Genomic DNA, 23,327 nt, shown 5'->3' with positions numbered 1-23,327 from the left:
AGAGAGACAGAGAGAGAGAGAGACAGAGACAGAGACAGAAAGACAGAGGCAGAGACAGAGAAAGACAGACAGAGACAGAGACAGAGAGAGTTCCAGTAGTGAAATTTCCCCTTAGCTTTTTTTTTGAAACTTGATAAAGCTCTGGTAATGCATTATTCACAAAATTGTAGAGATGGAAAGGACTTTAGAAAAAGTATTGGTGGAAAGTATTGCAGAACTTAAGATATCAGAGCAAAGTGGGATGATAGAACATAGAACACAGAATGTCAGAGCAGAAATGGAATAAAACTTTAAAGCTGGAAGTGGCCTTCAATTCAGTTCAACAAGAAATAATTGTTTACTAAATATCAAGCGCTGAGTTTGGTCCTAGGAATACGGGGATTAAAATGAAATAACCCCATTGCCTCCAAGGAGTTTACACTATACTGGGAGAAGCAACACGATCCTAGAGATGATCAAACAACCTACCCATTTTGCAGATGAGGAAAATGAGACCCTTTTTGGATGTGCCTTCAACTCTAAAATCCTATGAACTATATGTAATACAAGGCTTTGTAAATTTCAGAGTGCTATAAAACAGTGAGTCTAAACTATGGAGTTAGATCATTCCAGTGTTGACCTATTCTGATCCTTAAGAAGTTCACCCTTTTAATGAATCAAAATCAGCTCTCCTGTGACTTCTCCTCATTGCTCCTTGTTCTGCTCTCTCAGGCCAAGTGGAGCAAACTCTAATCCTGCTTTCCCATACCAGCCCTTCAGATAATTCATGTCAGCCCTTCATGATTTCTGAAAGCAACAATCATGACCTTATACAAGTCATTTTATTCCTCTGTTTACTCATCTGTAAAATGAGAGTTTGGACTAGATGACAGATCCCTTTAAACTCTAAATTCTAGGATTCTCTTTCCCCTACTAAGCCTCTTCTTTTCCAGCTTAAAAATTCTCGACAAAACTAGAATTTAGAAATGCATCAGTCTAATCCCCCTCAGATTTCAGATAAGGAAACTGAGACTCCCCAAAAGGAAAGCATCTTATTCAAATCATATCTGGTCCTAAAGTCAGAGATGATAAGGACCTTAGAGATGATCTAATGCAGGTATCTTACTTTACAGAAACTGAGACTCATGGAGCGCCTAGGTGGCACAGTGGATAGAGCACTGACCTTGAAGTCAGGAGTACCTGAGTTCAAATCTGGCCTCAGACCAAATATTTGACACTTACTAGCTCTGTGACCCTGGGCAAGTCACTTGACCCCAATTGCCTAAAAAAAAAAAATTAAAAAGAAACTAAGACTCAGCACAGAAAAGTGCTCTGCCCAATTCATTTCCTTCCCTTTCACAGTCGTTCTTCCCTCTACACTGTACTGCTTCTCAACACAGAAAAAATGTAGTCCGTGTTCCAAGCCACAGGGACCACAGCCCATCCCTCTGAAACCACAGTAATGCTTTCACCAGGTCACCCAATGAGCTGATGCATGTCACGTTCACTTGTGTTGGTGACTTCCAGGAAGAAACTCAGTTAAGGGTCCCAAGGGCCCATTGTTGAGCTCTATTTCCCTATTTTATGGCTTGGTTCTGATTTCTTACCATTATTCTTATGACTGACAGTAGAGCAGTTGACCAGTAGGAGTCTGCATATTTGGAAAGGTTAAGAGGAAAGCAAATGCTTGGCAATGATTGCCTAGCCCAACCCTCTTCCTGGACCCACTCTAGACTGAAATGAAGAACTGCCTTCTCATTCTTTATTTTGCTTGTCTTTCTAATACCACCACTGGGATCTTCTGTTCCTACTCTCTGGCTCTCCTGCTTCCCTGATTATCACCTACTCCTGCTCCATCTCCCCAGTGAAGGAAGCAAAACCATCTTCTACCTCCAGAAAATTGAAAGGTTTGGAGTGGTATTTGTTAGTTTCTCATTAAAGTCTGGAATCTGAGAGCTGGAAGGATCTTCAGAGGGCATCAATTCAATTCAATTCAACTCAAAACATTTATAAATGCCACTTTGTACAAGGCACTGCATTTACGTGCTAGCTAGGGCTACAGAGACAAAAACAAAATGACCCTTCACCTCAAAGAGGCTGCATTCTATTGGGGTATATGCAAAATGAGCATAAGTAAATACTAGGTCCTTGAAGAGGGAATGGGAGGGAGGGAGGGAGGGAGAGAGAGAGAGAAAGAGAGAGAGAGAGAGAGAGAGAGAGAGAGAGAGAGAGAGAGAGAGAAAGAGAGCAGGAAAGGAGGAAAGATTTCCTGTATAGGAGGTAGTACATGAACTGAGGTTCCAATAAAGATTCTGAGAGGCAGAGGTAAACAGTGAGTTCATTCTAGGCATAGTGGTATACTAGCAGACTTGGGAATCAGAAGACCGGGTTTTAATCCTGCCTCAGACACTAACTAACTCTGTGAACCTCAGCAAGTCACTGTGCTACAATTTCTTCAACTATATGAGGAAAAAAGATACAAAAAGTAGAATGCCAAGTTCAGTGTACAAATGGTTGACCAGTTTGAAACTACTTCAAAAAATAGGGTAATATGAAGTGATCCAAGAGAATAACCTGAATCATAATTTCTGGTTTCTAAGGCGTATTAATGTTTTACAAAACACTGTTCTCATGCTGCTGTGAGGAATGGAGTATAAGAATGATTATCCTATGAGGAAACAAACCCATTGATGTGAGGTGACTTGGCCATGCACACACACACCTGGCATTTGTAGGTTTCACAGGTTTTTTTAGTTTGGGGGTTCTCAGAGATTATCTAATTTAATCCCATCATTTTACAGATAAGAAACTGAGATCCAGAGGAAAGAAGTCAGTAACTCAAAGTCACAGAAGTAACCCTGGAAAAAAAATCATATCCCCTTTTTCAACCTCAGTTTCCTCATTTATAAAAGGGAAGTGAAAATGTGGTCCAAATTACTAATAGGAAGAGAAAATAAAAGCTGCAAGGTTTCACTTTATACTCAGCAAATTAACAAATAGCTAGCATTTATATCATTTCACATCTATTATTTTCTTTGATCACAAAAACCCTTAAGAGGTAAGTAGTATATACCCATTTTAGAAATGAGGGGACTGAGGTTGACAGAAGATTGTCCAGGGACACAAAGCTAGTAAGGTCTGTGGCAGGATTTGAATTCAGGTCTTTCTGACTCCATTTTCACTACAGTACCTAGATGCTTCTATAGCAAAGATGACAAATAGCACAATCAATCAATATTTGATGAGCTACAGGAAGACAGGCACACTGATGCACTTTTGATGTTGCGGCTGTGAAGTGATCCAGTCTTCTTGGATTTCAATTTAGAATTATACTCAAAAAGTAGGGCTCTCACTGTTAAGCATGTACTCAAAGAAAGTCAAAGACAGAATGAAATATTTTATATATACTACAGCACCCTTTATGGTGGAAAAGAATTAGAAACAAAGTAGTTGTTGGGCATTAACAGAAAAAAACTAGAGTATATAAAAGTAATGAAATATTATTATTGAGTTAGATATGACAAATACTAAGAAATATGGAAAAATTATGTTGACTGAAACAGAGTAAAATAAATGGAAACAAGAGAATAATATACATTGACATTACAATCACTAGTAAGGAAAAGTAATGTTATAATTAAATATAATTATATCATTAATGATGATATAATCAAAAAGATCATTAGCAATAAATAATGAAAAAATTACAATGAAGATTCTAGAAAAGAGATACTCATGAGATTCCTCATGATACAGAGGTGGGAGATTACTAGGAAAAAATATTACATACCTTGTTAGACATAATATGTTTAAGATATTTTGTTTAATAGTTTTCCTTACTCACAAAAGAGGTTTAAGGCTGAGTAAAGGAACTGGATAATAACTGTGAGGAAAAGACAAAAGGTATCAAGAAAATGTATGTAAAATAAAACAAAATGAGGGGCTTGGTCCAGGTGGTTCCTAAGATCCAATCCAGCTCTAAATCTATGAACCTACATAGCAGAGTTAGGATTTTAATACAGGGCTTTGGGCTGTAGATCCAGTGTTCTTTCTATTACATTTAGCTGCTTTATTCAAATCCTAACTCTATATGAATCTACAGCCTCTATGATTATTGGCCATTAGGCCACCACCTGAAGACTTCCAGTAATGAGAAATGCACCATCACTCTAGACAACTAATTCTACATATGGATGGCTTTAATTGTGAATCTTTTTTCCCAAAAGTGAATTGAAATCTGCCTCACTGGAACTCTCCATCCCACCCCTTCACCCCCAGTTGCTTTAGTTCTACCCTTTGGAGCCAAGCAGAATAAGTCAAATCCCCTATGTCCTAACCAGCAGCTAGCATGGCCACTATAGTCTTTATTTTTTTAAAATTTATTTAATAGTATTTTATTATTTCCAATTACATATAAATATAATTTTCAATATTCATTTTTCAAAAGATTTGAAGTTCTAAATTTTTCTCCCTCCCTCCCCTCCCATTTCCTTAAGAAAGAAAGCAATCTGATATAGGTTATACATGTGTAATCATGTAAAATATATTTCCACATGAGTCATATTGTGAAAGAAGAAACAGAACAAAAGAAAAAACACACACAAAAAAGTGAAAAATAGTATGCTTCAATCTGCATTCAGACTCCGACAGTTCTTTGTCTGGATGTGGATAGCATTTTCTGTCATGACTCTTTTGGAATAGTCTTGGATCATTACATTTCTGAGAAGAGTTAAGTCAAACATAGTTGATCATCACACAGTGTTACTGTTATTGTGTACAATGCTTTCCTGGTTCTGTTCATGTCACTCAGCATTACTTCATTTAAGTCTTTGCTAGTTTTTTTTTCTGAAATCTTCCTGCTCATCAATTCTTAAAGCATGAGTATTCCATTGCATTCATATGCCACAACTTATTCAGCCATTCCCCAATTAATGGGTTCCCCTCAATTTCAATTCTTTACCATCACAAAAAAAGCGCTATATATATTTTTGTCCAGTAGGTCCTTTTTCCCTTTTTTATTATCTCTTTGGGATACAGACCTAGTGGCCACTCCATTCATCTCGACAAGCTAAATGCCTCCAGTTCCTTCAACTCAACCATGGATTGGTAAGCAAGGGAGAACTTCTCTGACTTTTTAAAAATAACATCAAACACAGAAAAAGTAAAAAAAAAAATAAGACCATAGCAAAGAGAAAAGAAGGCTGGACTTGGGGATCAGGAGTCTCAGTTTCGATTTAAAGCTCTATCACTAACTATAAAGCTAGAAAAGCCACTTCATTTCTCCAACTTCAGTTTCCTCATTTGTAAAATAGAAATTTAATATGTAATGTATAGGATGTAGAAGTAAGGCAATTTCTAGGAATTTAAAACTAAATATCTATTTTTTAAAATGTAACACATCAAAACATAACTCATTAGAGAAGTATCACAGAAGGAATAGACTGTCTCAGGAAGTACTAAGTTCCCCATCAACAGAGGTCTTCTATGGAGGGAGTAAGCAAAATGACTCCTTCTGGATATGCTATGAGAAAACGAGCTCCTTGAAGATAGGATGTATGTAATGTTTGTTATTTGAATCCCTAGATCTAAGCACAGGGCTTTGTGCCTAGAATTCCTGCCTTATTTCATATTACTACCCTTGGCAAACATTATACTCCAGACAAATAAGACTCCTCTCTACCCCGTAAATGTTCCCCACTCTTCTACTTTTATGCCTATGCAAGAATGCAGGGGACTGTAGGTAAGACTAAGGAGGCCTGACCCAAAAGGGCAGAGGAAAGTGGAGCATGGCCCTGGGCACAAATTTCTACTTCAGGAAATAAAATAGAAATGAATAAATCAAAGAAAATAATTTTAGATATAAAAGTATCACAAATCTAATTTCACAGCAACTCAAAAAAGGAAAATAATGAATTTTCCATGAGAACTACATGAATATTTAGAATCTCCACAATATGTTCCTCACTCTCCAAAATTTTCCAACTACTTGCCAGAAATTTTCTCACCCTAGAGATTCCTCTGCCCTGCAGCCCTCTCTTTTAATCGGTGAGTGTCTGGCCAACACTACTTTTTTGTTTTTGTTTTTTTATTTTTATTAATTTATTTTGATTTATCAACAATCACTTCCATAAGCTTTGAGTTTAAAATTTTTCCCCCTTACTTCCCCACCTCCTTCTCCAAGACAATGCACAATCTGATATAGACTTTGCATATACATTCCCATTAAACATATTTTCACATTATTCATGTTGTAAGGAAGAATTAGGACCAATAGGAGGAATACAAGAAAGAGGAAACAAATCAAAACAGAAGAAATAAAATGGCAAATAGTATGCTTTGATCTGCATTCAAACTCCATAGTTCTTTCTTTGGATGTGGATAGCATTTTACATGATGAGACTTTTGGAGATATCTTAGATACTTGCATTGCTGAGAAGGGCTAAGTCTATCAAAGCTAGTCATCACACAACATGGCTGTTACTGTGTACAACGTTCTGCTGGTTCTGCTCACTTCACTCAGCATCAGCCCATACAAGTCTTTCCAGGTTATTCTAAAGCCCATCTGCTCATCATTTCTTATATTACAATAGTATTCTATTACATTCATATACCACAACTTGTTCAGTCATTCCCCAATTGATGGGCATCCCCTCAGTTTCCAATTCTTTGCCACCACAAAAAGAGCTGCTACAAATATTTTTATACATGTGGGTCCTTTCCCCATTTTTATGATCTCTTTGGGATACAGCCCTAAAAGGGCAATTGCTGGGTCAAAGGGTATGCACATTTTTATAGCCCTTTGGGCATAGTTCCAAATTGCTCTCCAAAATGGTTAGATCACTTCACAACTCCACCAACAATGCATTAGTGGTCCAATTTTCCCACATCTTCTCCAATATTTATCATTTACTTGTTTTGTCATGTTGGCCAATCTGATAGGCATGATGTGGTACCTCAGAGTTGTTTTGATTTGCATTTCTCTAATCAATACTAATTTAGAGCATTTTTTCACATGACTATAGATGGCTTTAATTTCTTCATCTGAGAACTGCCTGCTCATATCCTTTGACCATTTATCAATTGGGGAATGACTTGTATTCTTATAAATTTGACTTGGTCCTCTATATATTTTAGAAATGAGGCACTTATCAGAGACATTGGTTGTAAAAATTCTTTCCCAGTTTTCTGATTCCCTCCCAATCTTGGTTACATTGGCTTTGTTTGTGCAAAAACTTTTCAATTTAATGTAATAAAAATTATCCATTTTGCATTTCATAATGTTCTCTATCTCCTGTAACACTACCTTTTTGTGAGGTGCACAAGTCATACTTATTCCCCACTCCCACTTCAATCCTCAATCTCTAGACTTTTCTGCCTCTACACCAGCAGGCTTACCCCCAAATAGGTATCATTACCCTATTTCCCACTCCCTCCGCTTTCCAGCTCCCATTTACGGATTGTCTTCCTCCAGTAGAATGTGAATTCCTTTAGAGTACGAGCTGTATTTTTTGTTTATGTTTATATCCTGTGGACTTAGCACAGTGCCTGGCACATAGTAAGTGCTTAAAAAATACCTTATCTATCAAAAAATGAAGCAAACTATTTGGAAGAAGAAGAACAAGTAGCTTAGAAAAGAGAGTCAAAATTTACCTAAGAAATAGAATATCTGAAAACTAAAAAAGACCTAACAGAAATCAATGACATCATGAGACAATAAGAAATAAAACAAAATCAAAATATTGAAAAAAATAGAAGAAAATGTAAGACTTCTGATATCAAAAATAGCTGACTTGAAACTTATGTCAAGGAGAAATAATGTAAGAATCATTGGACTCCCTAAAAACCATGATTTTTTTAAGAGGCCTGGATACTACATTTCAATAAAAACTCTATAGATCTATTAGAAGAAGAGGGCAAAATAAATATAGAAAGTATTCACTAATTACTTCATGAAGGAACTAAAAAATGAAAAGTCTCAGGAATGCTATAGTCAAATGCAGAGCTCTCATATCAAAGAGAAAAAGACTGCAAGCATCCAGAAAGAATCAGTTCAAGTACCAAGGAACTATAGTCAAGATCACACAAAGCCTGTTAGCTTTAAGACAAATTACAAGATTTTTGGAATACAGTATTCCAAAAAGGCAAAATATACAGAATTATAACCAAGACTATATTACCCTGCAATCTGAGCAAAGAAGGGGAAAAATAGATTTTTGTTGAACACAGGACTTTGAAGCATTTCACAGTTTATGAAAAGAAGAGCTGAGTAGGAAACTAGCAATATAAACACCAGAAGCCAAAGAAAACTAGAAAGATAACATGAGTTGAGTAATTAGAAGGAGCTATCGATGATGTAAGGTTAATCTCCTAACGGGAAAAGAAGAAAAAAATGTCCCTTCAGAAAAGTATGGTTTTCAAAAGGTATTAAGAGTTGAATAAAAACAAAGCAGAGGGCATAGGAGTAGGTTAGTTCTCTTCTGAAGAATTTAAGAGAGGAAAGAGAAGATGATAAAAGAAGGAATACACTAGGATAGAAAGAAGGAAGAAATAGGTAGACATTGCTATTTCTTATAATTGGGGTGCATCAGAAGAATATACAAACATGGAGAAAAGGGCAAAGAAATTTGAGATCAAATGAGCCTCACTTTTCTCTGGAATGGATAAAGGAGGATTTTCTGTGTGTGTGTGTGTGTGTGTGTGTGTGTGTGTGTGTGTGTGTGTGTGTGTGTGTGTGTGTGTGTGTGTGTGTACATACACAGAATTTGGTTTGCAAATACATCTAACTCACCAGGAAAACAATTAAGAGATGGAAGGACAAGGCAAGATTAAGAGAGAGGACAATATCAGTGAAGGAACAGTCATAAGCAAAACAAACTTTCTTGAAAGGGGAGGATTTAAGTGGGGGTGGAGGGAGAGCAAAGAACTGAATCTAAGGGAATTCCTTAGATTGGCTCTTGAGATATCACAGAATGACTGAATTGTAGTATAAAAATGTAAGAAAAAATTGTGCTGTAAGAAATTAAGGGTCCTGGCCTGACGATGGATCACTACAGATCCCTAGGCTGAAAGCACAGAGTCAAGACAGACAGAACTGAACTGAACTGCTCTGAGGGTTGCTCCATTTATAATCTGGGGGCTCTCCCACACTCAGCCATGATGCCATCAGTGATGTGGCACCGAGCAGGTGTCTGGTCCCAGCTATTCAGGATCCATCACTGACTGTTGGACTCTGGAAACTACCCAAGGTATGAGATTCCAGACACACAGACGGCAGATGAAAAACAGGAAAAGGCCAACTTTTGAAACTTTAAGCCCAAACCCTTCAATATGCTGGAGTTCTATGACCAAGCTGGACATGACATCCATGACATGTTGCTGTCCTGCCACTTTTGAGGTGAAGTCTGCAGTTCTCATAACTTCAAAGTGGTCTTTACATGTTATGGAAAATGCAACACATTCAATGCAGGCCAGGATGGGCAGCCACTGAAACTCTGAAGGATGGGACAGGCAACGGGCTAGAGATATATGCTGTACATCCAACAGGATGAGTACCAGCCAGTCTGGGGAGAGATGGATGAAATTTCCTTTGAGACTGGGATCAATGTGCAGATCCACAGTCAGGATGAGCGTCCTTTCATTGACCAGCTAGGTTTTGGTGTGGCTTCTGGGTTCGAGACTTTTGTGGCTTGGTTCATCTATTTACCTGCCTCTATCTTGGGGTACTTGCAAAGCTATTACCACGGACTCAGATTTATTCAACTCATACAGCATCACAGTCAGTCAAATTGACCGTGAAACACGTTATCTAGTGGAAAACTGCAACTGCCGCATGGTGCACATGCCAGGTGATACCACATACTGCACATGCAAGCAATATAAGGAGTGTGCAGACTCTGCTCTGGATTTCCTGGTGAAGGACCAGATTTTCTCTATGTGAAATGTCCTGTAACCTGACTAGCTATGGAAGGAGCTGTCCATGATCAAGATTCCCAGCAAAGCCTCAGCCAAGTATCTGGACAAAAAGTTCAACAAGTTAGAGCAGTATGTTGGATCATTGAACAAAAATAAAAAAATAAAACCACCTATGAGATTGCAGAACTCCTAGGTGACATTGGGGTTCAGATGGGATTGTTTATTGACGAAAGCATCCTGATTCTTCTGCAGCTCTTCAACTATGCTTATGAGATAGTTAAGCACAAGCTATGCCATTGGGGCAGGTGCCAGAAAGAGTCTAAAACAACAATGCAAAGAAAAAAAAAAAAGATACTTCCTAGCTGTGTGACCCTGGGCAAGTCACTTAAACCTGATTGCCTCACCAAAAAAGCAAAAAAAAAAAAAAAGAACAGTGTAGACAAGGGTATAGCCCTCAGCCTGGATGATGTCAAGCAACATAACCCCTGTGAGAACCTCCAGGGCCATCCTGCTGAGATGACATATGATACCAACAACCTAACTCACCATCTTATCTAAGGCCTCCTTGAGGACTTTACCTGTTGAGCCCTGTCAGACCTCATACCAAAGGCCTGAAAGGGATAACGAGGCAAAGAAAACCTGGGAGATCAAGCTGCTCACCTGCCCTGGGGCTTACCACTGCCCTTCCCATTCCAAGGGCAGCTCCCAACTCCCTTCAAAGTCTTTCCCTCCTAGAACAGGTGGAAGGGGGTCCTGAATCCATTACCCTTCTCTACTTCCTTGCCCTCCATATCCATACATTTTAATATAACAAATAACAACAGAAATAAACTACAAAAAGAAAGGGTAAGGGACCCCAGGCTGTCCCTTTGTGCCCTATGTTTCCTCCTTTTTCTCCTAGCCTGACCTATGTCTGTTTGAACAGCCATCTTCATCCTGCTCCCACCACTCACTGCAGTTCTCTCCCAGCAGGGGGGTATGAGTGGAAAGATGACTTAGAGGTCTTGAATTGGGCTCCAGACAGAGAATGCACCTTAGGAGGGAGGACTAATGGGGAAAAAGAGCTTCCCTATCCTTAAGAGACACTTTCAGTACAGTGTCCCCACCCTCTAATTGTAAATTACAAGGGCAGGAACTGAGACCCCTGGTCCTCCCTCTCTTACACTTATTGGGTGCCCCTCAGAGGTCAAGGAATGAATGGTCTTCCACAAGGGACCTGGGACAGGATTTCATGTCAACATACCCTAGTCCTACTCCAAAATCAGAGAAATTTTTGAATGGAATCTCTCATTCTCATCCTTTTCAAAAGATGTAGACATTTGATTCCCAACTCAGAGAGAGGGGAACTGATACCTATTTCTCTCCTAACTCCCAGTTCTTCCCTCCAGGGGTCCCTTGCACAGGACCAAACCAGTACATTTTCTTATGGAACTTCCACAAGTCTTTCTCCTCTATTCCATTTCTTTCTTTCTATGACTTCATCTGCATTTTCTATTTCTATGACACAGATTCTATATTGCTACAACTCTGTATATACTCCCTTCCTTAAGCCCCAGTCTGTCTCTGCCCATTTCCATCTTCTGTGTCTCTAAGTTCCATCCCTACTTCCTCCCAAACCTCCTTCTGTGTCTCTCTGACCACCCTACTACTGACCCTTCTAAAGGCCTTCACCGTATAAGGTGTTGGACTCTCTCCTCTGGTGTCTGTGCCACATACACACATCCTCTTGAGAAGCACAAGAAGACGACATACATTTTGTAACTCTCTCGATGTCTTGGACATAAAGGAAGCTGTGAATCACAAAAAATTTTTAATTTAAAAGAAGAAATTAAGAAAGATAATTTCAGAGAATTCTGGTAATATGAACAGTTGCAGAGGTAAGTGAAGTGAATCAAGAGAATAGTTTACACAAGGTTAACACCTCTCTCTCTCTCTCTCTCTACCTACCTATAGATAGAAAGGTATAGGTATAGATATAGATATCTCCCAACTTTCAGAGGCTTAAGAACTTTTATCAAGGCAATGACCAGTCATGTCTCTGGAGAACCAATGGTAAGGTATCTTTGCCATCTCCTGACAGAGAGGGGTAAAGTATATATTTCTGGACATGGTCAATCTGTGGATTCATTTTGCTTCATTATGTTTATCTATTACAAGAAGTTCCTCTCCCCTATCTTTTTCTTAATTAATTGAGGAGGGAAGAAAGCACAAGGAAAGCAGATTAGCAAGTGATGCAGAAAAAACTGAGCACCATTTTTACATTTTAAAGATTGCAGAGAACACAAGGGGGTTGAGAAGGAAGCACAGATAAACAGGTTAGTTTTGCAAGTAATGTATATAATCAATTGCATGCTTTTTAAAAAAGCAAACAGTATGAAATAGAGTCATAGTTTCCTATGAAATCTTCTGTGTTTTGCAGCATATATGGCAATTCTGGGTTTGGGTTTTTTGGTGTTTAAGGTTAGAATAAAATATAAAATTTAAAATATAAATATAACATACACAATTACAGTACAGCACAGCATGTTAATGATTTACAAAAAAGTAATATGTACTGATGATATGTATTGTATTTTTTAAACTTAAATAGGTATATTACTGTTTAAATGTATGGTGTACATGCAAAATCAATGTACCATTATTTCATTCAAGTAGTGCAACTGAAAAATTAATTAGAGTTATAATTCTCAGCAAACTTTATGAATCAAGTGCATGCGAACATTAGTCTATGTTATATATTAGAAAATACAAATATTAATCCCACTAGGAAAAAAACACCAATCTGATTTCCTAGGGCTTCCTCATAAGCATGTTTCCCATGGTGGTATTCAATGACAAGATTACCTTTCTTTTCAGCCAGCTGTGCATCTCTCTCATAGGCTGTTGACTGACAAGTCCACAAATCTCACAGGCATTGCCTGAGTCTCAAGTAAAAGGAAAATGCAGGAGTTAGTCTTAGTCCTAACCCAAGATCAGGCTGAAGGCTGGGGATCTTCTATGGGTTTCTTATACAACTACCCATGAACTTTAGTTGAATACATACAAATTCCAGTTGGTTATAGATTACCTAAGCTTATGATTAAGGAAATAGTCACTGAAAGCTAACTTTTAGTTGTTTATAAGATTTGGGGGATTCACTTTATTAGTACCTGCTTACCAAATATGGAGAATACACATCATCAGTAGTTGTTTATCAAATCTGAAAAATGAAAATGTTATTAGTAGTTGTTTATCAAATCTGGGACATACACACACATTGTTGCCAAACTATATCACTGAAGTCCTTACCTTATTACATGGAGTGGGGAGGCAGGGTGAGGAGGTATGAAGAATCTCACATAACAATTTATTCACCACAAAAGAGAAACAAAATAAAATGGAGCCAGTTATGTCAAGACAACAAACTTATTTTAGTTGTAGTTATCAAAACATTGGTGATCACTGAGCTATACAATTGCAACCTTGAGGAGTCTAAGATTCAGGATTAAGAGACCTGGGTTTGTATGCCCAAAGGGTTATAAAACTGTGCATACCTTTTGATCCAGCAATAGCACTACTAAGTGGTCTATATCCTCAAGACATCAAAAAAGTAGGGAAAGGACCTATTTGGAAAAAAATATTTATAGGAGCTCTTTTTTGTGATGGCTAAGAATTGGAAATTGAGAGGATGCCCATCAAATGGGGAATGGCTAAATATACTGTGGTATATGATTGTGTTGGAATAGTATTGTATTACAAGGAATGACAAGCAGGATGATTTCAGAAAAACCTAGAAAGACTTACATGAGTATGATGCAAAGTGACATGAACAGAACCAGTAGAACACTCTACATGGTAACAATACTGTATGATAAAGAACTGTGAATGATTTAACTATTCTCAGCAATACAGTGATCTAAGGCAATTCCAAAGGACTAATGATGAAGTATACTATCCACCTCCAGAGAAAGAACTGATATTGTTTGAATACAAACTGAAGCATGCTATTTTTCATTTTCTTTCTTTCATTCTTTTTGTCTTATTCATCTTCAGGGAGATATGAGGGTAGTGGCTGCTGAATTCAATTAGACAAGGGGTAGGAAAGAAAAATTGAATTAAACAGAGAGGTAGCCTGGGGCAGAGAAACGGGCACTAGGTTCAGAGAGGACCAGAGATGAAGCCCTGATATCAACCCTGATGGTTTGTATAATTCTGGGCATCTCACATAATCCTTCTGATCCTCAGTATTCTTATCTGAAAAATGTGGGACTTGGATAAGATTTAAATATAGTTGATTTCCTTTGTAAACTTGTATATTTTATTTTATGCATTTAAAAACATTTCTGATAAGGGGTCCATAGGCTGTGAACTGACTTGAAGTGTCAATGTCTTCACAGCTGCCTCTACATTGAAGACAAGAGATCAAGAAGACTGAGGATGAAAGATAAAGAGAGGGTGGGGATAGAGGGAGGGAAACAAAGAAATGTCCTTCATAAGAGTCAGGTGCGTTCTTGCTGAGGGAGTCTAGATGGAGCCCTCATGAGTGATCAGAAGCCTCTCCAGGCTGCTACTTACAGATACAGACACTTGGCACACATTTTAGCTCTGCTTTTATTGTCTTGGATTAAGCAAACAGCCCATGTTTGCTGACACTTGAGCCAAGTTCAACAGAAGAATTTGAGGTTGGAACTGCCTTCACGGCCATGGGCTGGTCTGAGTCACCAGTCTGGGCACTCTAGCTACTAACTGCTTCTCTTGGCAGCTTTGCTTCTGCAAGGGTGAGTGCTTTGGCTCACCCTCCAGTCCCACTTGTGCTTCCTTCCTGACACATTTAACTGCTGGCACAACTTCCCCTCCTCATTCCTTGGTACCCTCCCAATTTTTAGGCATTTTGATAACATCACTTCCCTGAGTATAGGAGCTCTGAGTGGTGGAGTAAGCTGGGTAAACAGAGACCTCTGCCCTTCATGAGCTCCTACCCAAAAGGCCTAGGCTTCCTTGAGGAGCAGTTGGCCCACACTTTGCACGCTCCCCATATTCTCGCTCAAGTTCAGTGAGGAAGTGAACAGAGAGACTCCCACTGCCATGGAAGACTAAGGCAAATTTGTGTCATGGACTCCTCTGGCAGTCTGCTAAAGCCTATAGACACCTTTTCATGCATAAAATAAAATATATGTTTACAAAAGAAATTAATTATATTTAAATATCATTATCAAATAAATTGAGTCAATGACCTCTCTCAATGACCAAAGACCTTAAGGTAATGCTCAGCAGCCTTCATATAGTTTGGGGAGCGCAGAGTTGGATAGGTGAGGAAAACAATGCAATTGATTACAGGGTAGATAACTTCATGGGGTGGGAACTACTTGATTGGTTACATCAAGAAAAGCAGGTTAGTACCCAAATGGGGACAGTCACCACCCCTCTCTGTTGTTAAGGAATGCTTGATTGATTTAGGGGACTCATCTGTATCCTGAGGACATTGTTAATGCACCAGGGATAGTATACTCCCTGGCTCCAAAGTGGGCTTGTTTGGGAGATAAGACCCTCCTTAATTGTATAAGGACAGACAAGACTGGATGATATACCTTGTGGAAATATACCAGATCAGCTTGCAGGCCTTTAAAGATAAGTTATGTTAGACCACAGTTTTTCCTTTAATTATACCTTTAAACTAACTCAGAGAGAAATTAAATTGAGCTCAACTCAAGGACATAGAGAGGCAGTTTTAAGCAGATGCAGACTCAATTATAAAATTAATGCAGCATAAAACTTATTATGTTGTAGAATCAATACAGTAGAAATCAATACAGAAGAAACTAGAGGTAAAATTAATTTGGATATTTTCATGGGTTAGTACAAAGTCGGAGCAAAACTGGAAATCCATGTCACCAGTTATGAGAAAGGGCTTCGTATCACCACTTGTTGCTGCTACCCTAAGCTCCAAGTCACAGAACAACATGTTGATGACCAGTGTAAAGGAATCATAAAACTTAATTCCATCCATAAACCTAGACTAGACAAAGTAAGAGATGAAGTCAAGGAGCTAATACAATCTGAAGTGGGAGAAAAATGAAGACCCTGAGGCCACAGAAAATCTTCACTTAATGCAAACTCGAGAAATTATACCTAATAATAAAACAAATGACCAAAACAGCACTGATACCTCAAGTAATTTGGAAAAGGAAATGGGCACACAGCTAGGAATTACAAAAAGTTCTTTTTTGGGGCCTGATGACATGAATACAACTAGCAGATTAATTATTTCAAAACAAAATAACATGAATTGTAGCTAGTTGGCCTCTAGGTTGCTCAGTGGATAGATCACTGGGCCTGGAGTCAGGAAGACCTGAGTTCAAATCTAACTACAGAAACTAGAGAAAGAAAGAAGCAAGATATATCAACCAGAGATCTCAAAGAAAAGCCTGTAACTGAACACATTAGATTTAGTGGAATTCTACAATCTGGGTTGAATGGGAAAAACATATTAAAAGCAAATAATACAGTTATAATATCAATCTTAAGGTGAGGAAATATTAACCTTTCTATAGATTCCAAAACTGAGTAAGAGGATTGAAAGACATTCGTAGAAAACCTACATTGATCAAAAACCTACAAAAATATTTTAAGAACATGAAGATATCACTATAATAATAATAGCTAATATTTATATAGCATTTAAGTTTTGGCAAAGCTCTTTGTATATATTATATTACATAAATTAAATTATATATTACATATATTACACACTTGGTCCTCACAATAACCTACAAGATAAGTACTATTGTTATCCCCACTTTACAGATTGGGAAATTGAGGTATATAGTGGTTCAGTGACAAACTCAGGGTCATACTGCTAAGCAAATGTCTAAAGCAAGATTTTAACTCAGGTTTTCCTAACTACAGCTATAGTAAAGGTTTATAACAGGTACACTCCACTGAATTTGTCAAATATAACAATGAGTTTTCTCACCAGATTTAGTCTATGAATAGCCAAGATTTAATAAACAAAAGGACTTCAATGAGTGGCACCCACATGAGCTCAGCCAATACTTTGTTGAGATAGAATCATCAAATAAATGTCTGAGTCATGCAGATCCCTTTGTGGAAACAGAGGAGTCTATGATTTCAATTTAGGACTAAATCAATGCCACCAAAAATTCCAAAAAGATTATCTTAAAGTAGTCTAGATTTAGTAACAACATAGACTGTGAAAGGAAATGGTAGAAACCAGGAAACCCATGATTGCAAACTGTAAAAATTTAGTACTTTCAAATACCTATCAAGATATTATCTTGTGGCTGAAATTATTCATATCCTCATCAGCTTTCATGGACTGGTAGAAGACAAATTCTTCCATACTATAAACATAGACTTAAGAGTTCAACCAGTAAATTGTACTTGAACTGGACCATTATCACAGACCACACTTTCCCCACAATCACCTGGACAAAACAACAATTTAGAAAACATTAAGGACACAATTTTTAATAGATATCATCAAATTGAATCATCATAATCTCTAAGACAAATATAATTAAAAGCCTTAGAAAGGATGACAAACAAGCAGAAAAGATAAGCTTCGGTAGTCTTGTCTGCTACTGGAGTTGTACCAAGGATGCTTTCAGTAAGCCTACAAGCCTAGAATTTATGTTCTGATACTTTTCTCTGTAGCCAGGGATGGGGTGTGGACCACCACTCTTGCTTGATGGGAGGACTTATTCATCCTATCCTAAACTCACACTGGCAGGTCTGGGATTACCAGGCAGGGCCCATGATCACACAGATATGACTCACAACTCTCTATTCACAGAGCCTTAGGGCTAACCCTGGTGTGAGAAGAGGGAAGGGTATACCCCTACTACTTACTAAAGTTACTCCTGACCCCCAACCAGTGTGCTTCTCATTTACACAAAATCAGTCGCCATGATGCTATTAATTTTTTAAATTAAATTTTATTGGTATCTTTTGTTGCTACATTGCCTAAATTTCTCCCTCTATTCCTCTACTACCATCCCCAGAGACCCATCTCATTAAGCAAAGAAAATGTTGAAAGAAAATGAAAAAAAAGAAGTATGGGGAGAAATCATTAACACTGTTCTATGCATTGAAAGAATCTGACAACAATGTGCAATGCTTCAGACCTATGGACCCTCTACCTTTATAAAAGAGTGGGATGAGCTATCTTCTTATCCTTCTTCTTTGGGCCCTTATTTGTTCCTTGCCCTTTTGCAACAGTTATTTTTTTATAGTTTTATGGTTATTTTTTCCATTTACTCTGCTAAAGTATATTCCTTTTATGGCTCTACTTACTTCCCTTCATATCAGTTCAGATAAGTCTTTTCATATTTTCCTGTATTCATCATATTTGTAATTTCTTACAGCATAGTAATATACCCTTACATTAATGTTCCACAATTTGTTTAGCCATTCTTAAGTACTTTGTTTCCAATTCCTTACTACCACAAAAAGAGCTGCTTCAAATATTTTGGAGTATATGAAGTCTTTCTTTTTGCCAATTATTTATTAACTCTTCTTTTTTTTTTTAGATAATTGGGGTTAAGTGACTTGCTCAGGGTCACACAGCTAGTAAGTATCAAGTGTTTGGTCTGAGGCCAGATTTGAACTCAGGTCCTCCTGACTTCAGGGCCAGCGCTCTATCCACTGCACCACCTAGCTGCCCACAATTCATTAACTCTTAAACAAAAAACAAAAAAATATATTTAAAGAGTAAAGGAAAAACAATCTTAACATTTACTCAATAGAAAACAAAATCATTAATAATAAAATATCACCCATGAATCCAGGTCATATTCTTTTGCCAATGTATGTAGTGCCTGTGGGGAAGAGTAGGTACATATCTAGCAGGGAAGCACATGAGTGAGGAAACCTTTGTGTCCAGGGCAACTCACAATAATAATGACAATGCTTAAGCTATAAAAGAGTAAATTTTTTCCAAGGAGCAAGTCCACTAAACAACTGCCCTAGATCCCAACCTGGGTGGTCCTCTATTATGGCATGAAACAATTTGACAGCCCTTTTAATCTCACCAAGGCTCTCAGAAATATTTCCACTATAATCAACATAAAAGTATTGCTTTCCAACTAAAGCACAAGTACCTCCTTGCTGGGCAGTGAGGATATTCAGGGTCTTTTGGTTCTGCAGAACACTACTACTAAGAAAGTGACTTCTCCTTGGAGGCTTTGTTGTTGTTATTGTTCAGTAATGTTCAATTTGTGGGGTTTTTCTGGCAAAGATACTACAGTGGTTTGCCATTGCCTTCTCCAGCTCATTTTACAGATGAGGAAACTGAGGGAAATGGCAGTAAGAGACTTGCCCAGGTGAAAGCTAGTACACAACTAGTAAGTGTCTGATGCCCAATGTGAACCCAGGTCTTCCTGACTCTAGGCCCCATACTTTATCCACTGAGTCACTTAGCTGGCCCCCCTTGGGGGCTTTAGAAGAGATCAAATGCTTTTTTCTAATTCTGCAGAAATATTCAGAATACCTACTTCCAGTTCACTAACATTAATATATGGGGATAGAGAGCCATTATCACCTGATGAAAGGTACTTCCCAAGTTGTACAAGATGATTAGTAACAGACTTCCTTATTCTGCAGTTTGTGTCCTAGGGACAAATTCATTGAATTCCACTGCTATTTTCATATGCTGTTGAGCTGTTCAAGTCTCAGACCCTTTCTAAGGGGTATTGTGCTTCCTTTGTACTTCACAATCTCTGATTTTAGCCCCTTCCAAATTAATAAGGTCCAAAGGGGTATAGCCTGTATGCCAGAGATCAACAATCATAAGAAAAAGGAATAACGTGGAACTATGAAACCGTGTCATATCAAAATCAAATGAAGTAACTGAGGAGACATAGCTTAGAAAAGAGAAAACTTGAAGGGATATGTTGGTCACTCTTAAGCATGTGAAGGGCTGTCATGTGGAAGAGTGATCAAATATATTCTGCCCTTACTGGATTTGCCCATGAAGCAGTGGTTAGAATCTACTCATAGAAAGGGAGATATTAGCTTAACCTTAGGGAAAAAAACTCTAGCAATTAGAACTGTCCAAATGTATAGTGAGCTGGACTAGAGGTTGCTAGACCTGTGTGATTCTGAATAAGTCCTTTAAACTTTATTTTCCTCAGTTTCCTCAACTATCAAATGTGGATAATAAGGACATCTACTTTGTAGTGTGATTGTGAAGATTAAATGAGATAATATTTGTAAAGTGCTGAGCATAGTGCCTGACACATAGTAGGGACTATATAAATGCTAATTCCCTTCCCTTCCCTCACTGTCTCCTCTCACAATTAAAAATCTTCCAGCAGAGGCTGAGTGGCAGTCTTATAACAATAGATCTCTTCCTTCAGAGGAAAGAAGGATCCAAAAACAGAAAAGCCAGAGAGACTGATAGATCCCTAGGTGTGACAACTAGGAACCAAAGGAATTGTATCAACCTATGTGTGCATCTTTGTTTGGCTTATTTCTGATAAGTATATTTAAAGGTACTTGGGGCCTGCTTACCTTAGACTGGTGCATTTGTGAAAGCTCTATCTCCTTTGGTTACTTCTCTTCCAGGAGAATAAAAAGTAGCTCAGTGTCTGTCTGCTGACCATCTACGATAACTGGCCAGGCCCCAGTTGGACTACAAGTATGATGGCATGTGCTATCATGAGGACAAAAGTGACCTACTCACTCTGTCTTCAGCATAGCCTATTTTTTAGGTCAATAAATTATAATCAGATAAATTCCCTGGGAGGATAAACTGGATTTCAGAAAAAGGACTCTTCTGAAATTTAAGAGGCAGAGAGACAGCTTGTCAGAGATAGTGTAAAGGAGATTCCTGTTCTGATATGTATAAGCTGCTCTAGAGAGACCTGAGGTTCCTTACTCTCTGAGACTCTGTGAATCATGTTATGGATAAGGAAATTCTGGGGTAAGGAAAATTCATCACTACTTAGATCTCTTTTACCCCCTTATCCACAACTTACCCTATAGTATGCTGTCCACAAGTGCCAGGAGCTAAAAGAACAGTTTTAATAAAAATCAGGAAGCCCAGAAGAAGTACCTAGTTGAGATAGAGTTAAAAATAAAAATGAGTCTTCTACTAAAATCTTCCTCCAAAGCCTCAGGATAACGTGAGGCTAATTCTACAGCTCAAAGGCCAGCAGAGGGCAGGCTCTAATCATCTTATCAAGCTACAGAGACTTCAAGAATGAGCCCAAGGATAAATTGGGTATCTGTGGTCCAAGAACCAGCCTAACTAAGTTAAAAAGTACTCATTACCAGAAAATAGGACAAGGTGATGCAGGGGGCAGGGGAAGGTGAGGGGGGGTGGGGTAGGACAGGGGAGAGAGGGGGAAATTGTGATTTGTTTTGTTTGCTGCTTCAGCTTAATCCACTTTTTATGAATAGGCTGGGATCTGCATCCAAGGACAGTGAATCTGCAGCTAAACCCATAGATCCTTCAAATATTATAGTAATAATCACTCATATATAAAGAATCACCATGTAAAATCTTCAGAGGAGGATACTGAAGCAAAAAAAAAGCCTCTCCTACATCAAATAGTAACATTAAATGGTTACCTGCCCAAAAATAATTCATAAAAGAACTTTAAAACAACTTTAAAAATCAAATGATAGAGATTGAGGGAAAAAAATTAACCATAAGAAAAACAAGAAGATTATGAAAAGAAAGTCAACCAACTAGAAAATGAGATGCAAAATCTTAAGGCGGAAAATGACTCCTTGAAAATTAGAATTGGGCAAGGGGAAGTCGGTAAAGTTATAAGAGACCAAGAAATAATAAAACAAAATACAAACAATGAAAAATAGAAGAGAATGTGAAACATCTCATAAGAAAAACAACTGATCTGTAGAACAGATCAAGAAGAGAAAATATAAGGATAATTGGACTAACTGAAAACTACAATCAAAAAAAGAATCTTGATACAATAATACAAGAAATAATTAAATAAAATTGTCCTAAAACATTGGAACAAGAGGAGAAAGTAGAAATAGAAAAAATAAATCCACCAAGTACTACCTGAAAGAGATCCGATGAGGAAAACCTGCAGGTCGTAGTCAAATTCTGAAACCTCTAGTCAAGGAGAAAATATTACAGGCAATAAGAAAACAACAATTTACATATGGCAGCACCACAATTAGAATCACACGAGACCTGGTAGTAGTGACAATAAAAGACCACAGGTCTTAGAACACTATATATTGAGGAGCAAAAGAACTGGGATTGTAGCCAAAATTATCATACCCAGAAAAGTTAAGCATAATCCTGGGTGAAAAAAATAGACATTCAATGAATTGCCAGACTTCCAGGATTTTGCTGGAAAAAAAATCCTGAACTAAATAGAAAATTTGACATACAAGATCTAAGAAAAATATAAGGTACCCATCAAAGACTAATTACAAGGGACTCAATAGGGATAGACTGTTTACTTTTTACATGAAGAAATATAAAATGTGTGTCTAAGATTATTATTAATAATTGGATAGTGTTAAAGAAAGATTGGGATAGACCTGCGTATGATGTGATTCTAAAAATAAAAACCATTTAAGAAAAGGTAAAAAGAGTAATGATCTTATACAAATGAGGTGTAAGAGGAAGAACTGACACAGAGGAATTAGATGAGAGAGGAGAGTTGGTAGATCTGGAACTCTAATTGGGAATGATTTAAAGAGGTAACAATACATGTATGTATAGAAGGGTGCAAAAGACTTCTAAATTCAGAAAGAAATAAAAGGTTAAGAGGACAGGGAGGGGAAAGAGGATAAGGGAGGGATTTTTAAAGATAACTGTACTCACATCAGATCTGGGTGAAAGAGAACAATATGTACATTTAGAAGGGAATACAAGTCTGTAACATATATTTGGAAGGCTATAAAAGTCTTCTAAGTTGAAATAAAAACAAGAGAATAAAGGGAAAGTGTGGGGGGGAGAATAAGGGAGGAATCTCTGGAGAGGGGCTAGGTTAAATAATAGGAAGACAAGGTAATGGGTAGAATTAAAGTAGAAGAGGCAGAAGGGATAGGAAATAAGTGATACACACAAACATAAAATAATGATCAGGAGTAGAATTGATTGGGAAAAAAAGGCAGGGGTAATAATCATGATCTCAGACGAAGTTAAAGCTAAAATAGATGTAATCAAAAGAGAAAAACAGAAACTACACTATATGTCAGCCATGTTAATCAATATAGTTTTAGATTATTTAAAATAACTAGATAATATAAGGGTGGAATATTGCTGTGGTGTATGAAATGATGAGTTGGTGGACTTAGAAAAAAATAGGGAAAGACTGACTTATGAAGGAAGATGTTGTCCACCCTCAGAGAAACAGAAGACAAACAAGTATAGTAGAATTTATATAGATATAGATGAATGTATATTTCTATATATGAGCATGATTATAGATATATAAGTATTTGTATGT

General features: G+C 37.6%; 1 pseudogene; it reads left to right on the top strand.

Annotated features, from left to right (window-relative positions):
• The first annotated feature begins 9,132 nt into the window (after nucleotides 1-9,132).
• On the top strand, nucleotides 9,133-10,449 carry LOC114027571 (annotated as a pseudogene).
• The last annotated feature ends 12,878 nt before the right edge of the window (nucleotides 10,450-23,327 follow it).

The sequence above is a fragment of the Vombatus ursinus genome, unplaced genomic scaffold (genome assembly GCF_900497805.2).
Source record: "Vombatus ursinus unplaced genomic scaffold, bare-nosed wombat genome assembly UNPS02014863.1, whole genome shotgun sequence".
Lineage (NCBI taxonomy): Eukaryota > Metazoa > Chordata > Mammalia > Diprotodontia > Vombatidae > Vombatus > Vombatus ursinus.
The sequence above is the reverse complement of the archived record's forward strand: the minus strand, read 5'-3'. Positions and strand labels throughout refer to the sequence as shown.